The sequence below is a fragment of the Morone saxatilis genome, unplaced genomic scaffold (genome assembly GCF_004916995.1).
Source record: "Morone saxatilis isolate NCDOM2014 unplaced genomic scaffold, NCSU_SB_2.0 Contig14, whole genome shotgun sequence".
Classification (NCBI taxonomy): Eukaryota; Metazoa; Chordata; class Actinopteri; family Moronidae; genus Morone; species Morone saxatilis.
In genome coordinates this window covers 5,576,282-5,581,916 of record NW_023339696.1, presented here as the reverse complement: position 1 = coordinate 5,581,916, position 5,635 = coordinate 5,576,282, and the positions used below count along the sequence as shown (strand labels likewise).

General features: G+C 42.8%; 1 protein-coding gene across 2 annotated transcripts in view; it reads left to right on the top strand.

Annotated features, from left to right (window-relative positions):
- arhgdia (Rho GDP dissociation inhibitor (GDI) alpha) overlaps window positions 1–5,635 on the top strand; it is a 12,416-nt gene that overhangs the window by 800 nt on the left and 5,981 nt on the right. The window lies entirely within an intron of this gene.

Genomic DNA, 5,635 nt, shown 5'->3' with positions numbered 1-5,635 from the left:
TCTCTCTCTCTCTCTCTGTGTTTGATAAATGGCCTGGAGGATTAATTCTTTGGACTTTGGAGAAGTTTCAGATGATATATTTCTGTCACGGCCTGCTCATTTGCTTCAGCTCAACCTGAAAATGTGCAGCCGTGCCTGCAGCAGAGACCGGATGTCTCATTATGCAGTTTCTGTTTCTCCGGGTTGGGGCTGCTTGCTCTTGAGTAGGCCTAAGGAGGACACATTAACTATTAGGAACACTGTGTAGCGTTTTCAGTCTAGGTGTTAACCTGACATCAGAGTAATAGGCTTCAAACGTGTTAAAGCAGCTCACAATCACAGGTCCTAGTACAGTTAGAGTCTTTCTGTGGAAACCAACCCTTTTATGCGCTGTAAAATGTCCTTTCAGGCCTACCATGACAAATCATGTCAGTGGCCCTCTCTGTTTTTGTTCAGTCCCACAGGGGAATAGGCGCGGGGACGTTATCCAGCCCCCACACACAGACCAGTGTGAGCTAGTAATGATCGGCCTTTCGATCTCACATTGTGTGGTCCTCCTCCGCCCGAACATGGCCTTCCTCTGCCTCAACCTCAACAGCAGCTTTCAGGAGCACATCCTCTCAGAAGTAATGTGCGTCAGTGCTGGGAAATGTTGCTAATGTGAAGTTTAGTTTTTAACCCCTGATTTTTAAGCCCTCCGTCGGTTTGCGTGTAACATATTGGCGCCCCCCCCTAACATCACATAGTTGCCGTCCTTGCAGGAAACCATTGTGAAGAGTCCATCACTTCTGCGGCCGTTGCCCGGGGAGGCCTATCACTGAGACTCCTGTAGAGCAGGGGGATAAGTCCTGACCTTTCAGCTGGCACCTTGGCTTTCCCCATTCACTCGCAGCTTCCTGCTGCTGCATGCAGGGATTTCTCATTGGCTATTTTTAAAGCTTCCTATTTGTTCTAGTTCTTCCTGGGATAGACTCCATGTTTTGTTTCTTTTTCTCTCACAGCCGCCTCCCTCTGCTCAATTTTTTCTTTTTTTTTTGCAATCGGTTTAGTCTTCTCTACTGATATAAGAAATTGATAGACGTCCTGCAAGCATTATCTTGTTTGTTGACTTGGGCCAGTAGCTTTTCACTTAATCAGTTAACACAAAGTCATTAAAAGTTTTCTAGCCTGCACTTCTGTCTCATTCTCGCCCCCGTCTCTACTCCAGTTGAGTTTAGGTTCCTCTGTGTTGCACCAGGTCTGCCCTGAGCTCTTTGTGTAACACTTCCTCAAAGCTTTGGTATGTGTAGCACTACATCCTCAACTTGGTGGGACACAGCATGATTTTATATACTGAGATAACATCTATCCAGTGCCAGTGTCCTTTTGCACTCATATCAGGACAGCATGCTTTGAAAAAAGATTAGGTAGATTAGTCTCACAGGTAAAACGTTAAGAAGACGAGTTGTGCTTTAGCTCTGCAGCGTGCGGTTTAGCGCCCTAAAGGATATGAATCATCAAGCTCTCGAAGCTGTCGCCTGAAAAAGGAAGTTTGCAGTAGAATTGTCTGTACAAAAAAGGCATGGTGGCAGCTTGACATGCTACTAGTCACTGTATCATCAAGTGTAAAGGCATGGCGCTCTAAGTAAGGCTGCACAATTTGGTAAAGATTGCAGATTGCGATTATTTTCACAGATGCTGCGATATGAGTCACGATTAGTGATGAGGCTTTTTGGATCACAATTCTTCACAAATTTAAATTTTTACTAGAAAAAAAGGATTAAATAATGATCATCACGATGTTGTAACATCTGTTGGGGTCTGGAAGATTTTGTAGGGTGGGGCATCTCTGCAGCACTACAGTACTTCATTATAAGGCTGTTTTGTGACTTATTTTACCTTTTTTTTAAAAAATGAAATAGCAGCTTCTGCAATTTGGATATTGCACATGGCCACATTGTGATTTCCTAATATAATTATTTGTGCAGCGCTAGTTCTAAGGGGTAAATATTGTATTTGGTGCCGTTATTAATTGAATAGAATTTTTTTTTTTTTTAGTAAAACAAACTCTTTTTTGACAGCTTCAGCATTTGCAGCTAATGTGCTAAAACCTAAATAAACACTAAGGTCACAGTGGGAATGTTTTTATAAAATGGCCACTAATGCTACTGTGCACACAAGAGTTGGTCTTGCTTTGGATAGCTGTATGTGAGTTGCTGCATTGACACATTACTGGAGGATGCACTTATTTCAGCCGCTCCAGTTGCATTTTAACTGTTGCAAAACAATTTATCCGCCGCAACCCGAGGAGGTTCGGCGCAGCCAAAATGTTGATTTGACTCCATTTTCTTTGAAGGAAAACGAGTGCTGCACATATACTAGATACACTTTAAATAAAGCAGCACGACATGAATTCACTGAAGTGCAGAGAAATGGTGTGGATGAAAGGGACAAATGCAAAGGTCTCTGGCAGACTGAGCATAGCATGAGAGAGACCAGAGATCAAAGCAGCCGTAGATCCGCGGGTGACATCTTCAATAGGTAGGTGAAGCTAAGAGCTAAATGTCACCTCGAGAAGGAAAAGAAAACATTCATGTCCTGTTTTTGTCTCTGTGTTCCTGCTAGCAGTAATTCAGACAGTCATCACCTGTGAGACATCTACTTCTCAAGTTATCCGTAAAGGCGGCTCTACTGTGCGCGACCGCAGCAGCTTCGGTCCAACTACAAAACTGCCGTTAGATGTTTTTCTGAAGTCTGGCTGCCAGATGCCTCCTGCGTTATCGTGGAATAACATGGCTAATTTGAGTGTTCTTGTGATACCAGTTCGCAGTTTGCGTGATAGAATACAGTTTATCCCTCGCAAGAATGGAAGCTGCATACTTTGTAGTGAAGGTAGTGAGTAGAGCTACGTTCAAGGTTTCCAGTTTATCAAAGTATTGCACAAGCTAGGTTACTCTTTGCTCTTGGTGTGCCACATTGTTGTTCCTCCTCGTGTATCCCTCCCTATGAAGAGACATGTAGCACCCACTGTATGATCAGTGGCACCAGACAGAGCCCTTAATGTAAACAGCACTCATACACGGAGAACTGTCAAGTACTCAAAAGACCATAAAGAGACATAATTGTAACTGTTTAGTAATTGAAATTGTTAGTCAACTAATGTTTTGACATATTCACTTTCACAGAAGTCAGTGAGAGCCCCAGTATTGCAACAGTTCGGTATAATGCAGCCTAAAAGATCAGCACAGCCACGCAGTCCTCCACTTCATAAAGCCTGTATCATCCCACAGGGATTCCCTGCTCCTCACTGAGCTCGCCCATCAATTATCTTCGTCAACGCTCCGATGACACTAATGACTCCCGTCGAGAATCCTCTGGACGACACCTCCAAACACTTTCCTGTCCCTAAATGCCTCATTAGCCGTAATCCCACTTTCTATAATCTTACTGCTCTGCGCTGTTGCTAAGGAACGACCTAATCCGAAGCCTCAGCCGCTGCCGAGTCCGTTGTCTTTGTGAAACTGTGCTGCTCAGCCCTGTCAGGCACGCAGCTTATCCTGCCGTGCAGGTGGAGGTTAGGACACCGAGGGGAAGAGGTTCAGCAGTGTTTGTTTGCGCGGCCGAGGTGTTGTCTCCCAGCAGGCTCAACAGTGACGGGGTCTTTTCCTGCCAGCGCACTGTGTAGCCAGTTAGCCGCAGCCCGCATTGTCTGAGTGTGCCAGAAAGAATGTGCATCATTATGAGGGCGATGAAGTCAATATTGTTAACTAATCCATTTTATTCAGCACATGAGCCTTTAATTTGCTGAGTCAACAATTTCCTACTTGGGTTAGATGGTATCTCGGAGTGATATAAACAACTTCTCCTTCATTTGTTGATGCCTTCTGTTGGTCAACATGATGTTGTTGACAGTGAAAGGCTGCGGAGAAGCTGCACTAAGTGATGCACAGTAAGCATTGATGCACATGCAGCATGTGTCAGTGTTCCCTCAAAACTTCGTAATGTTTTTCCTTATGGTTTTGAAACTTGGATATAGTTTTCTGTATTTATTTTGACTGTTATATTTCCGATCATCCAAGTTACTTGATGTCACTGTAACCCACTCCGTCCTCAATAGGATATCATTTGACAGTTCTCTATAATAGTAACGAGACATACAAATGAGTTTTAATCTCAAAACAATACTTTGATATTTTGCTTACCCTAAAATTTCTAAATGTTGTCTAAACACTAGCTGCAGTGCAAGAACTCTTAAATATAGCCTCCATAGCCCAAATGATAGTTTAAACAAACACCTGAACTGTTATCAGTTGATTGTTATCAGAGTCCCTGTGAAGAATAAAGCATGATAGTCTGAACCTCAGTGTGCATTTTTGCTGAAACTGAGTATTTTCATGATGGATTCATTTGCTGATTGTTTTTCTTATCGATTGAACTATAAACCGCCCATCATAGAGCTTATATGCAGAATGGAATATAACATGGTAGGTAAGATTTCATTAGTGTATAATCACTTGAATATAGGAACGGTTGATCCGATCTACAGACGCTGCGGGTCGCCTTTTATGGAATCTGCCGCTTAGACTACATCCTACACACTATACCTTTTTAAGATGATGTCATCAAATGTCTTTTTTTTTTTGTCCAATCAGCAGTGCAAAACTAAATGATTTTCACTTTATTATCAGGGAGTACGCTGCAGCCTTCTGCAGGGGATGGCTTGCACAACAAGAAGTGAATAGAGGAAGTGAGAGGAACAACCTGTTCGTTGATACTTGAAGAACGATATGACTGCATGGCTCTGTTATCTGGTCTCTCTCTCTCTCGCTCTCTCTCTCTCTCTCTCTGTGTGAGTGCAGTAAGGAACCTCTCACTCATTCTCTCCGACCTGAAACACTCACACACAGCTGACTAGCCAAAAGCACGCTATTGGCGGACAAGGAATTTGTGCTTTTATGGCCGCACAGAGGCCCCATTTGCTAAAACGGCGCTGCGTTCTCGGTTCCTGCTTGGCTAATATCCAACTATATATGGCAGACGCAGTAGAACAGAGAGCAGGGAGACAAACCAGTTTCTGTGTTTTGACGTGGAGTTTCCGTGTACATTAGTGTCATTTATTATGGTTCAGCAGATTGTAAATTGTGTGTTTGGGTACTGTTCTTACTGAGAGGACCCACCTGTGTTCAGCATGTCATCACCTGGTGGTTTTCTTGTTTGTTTGCTCTTGTCTGATTTGTTAGCTCGGCCGTGTTGATTTACGATGGCCTTTCACTAGATTAACACTGATTTGCAACAGCAAATGAAACTAAGCCCGTAGATATGAAGGAGTAATTTACAGTAACTTTACAACAAGTCTAGTATAATTAGACCTAAATGGAGAAGCCGGTTGTGTATTACCTCGGTTGAATTTACTCAAATACAGGAAGTTGGGTTCTTTCAAAATGATGTCGAAAACATTCAGGATGAGAAGTTTGAGGGCGTGTTTGCCCCGAGGATTAAGAAGAATTTTATTTCCATGGTTAAACGAGGTCAGCTAGAATATTCAATAAACTAAGTTTGACAACAGCTAATTCTGTTTTGTTGCCGATTTGACTACTAAGTAGTATCAGTTCTCCTACTAACAATTTTTTTTGCCAGCATCAGGAAAGTACTTTTATTTTTAGTTTTTGGCGTGTGT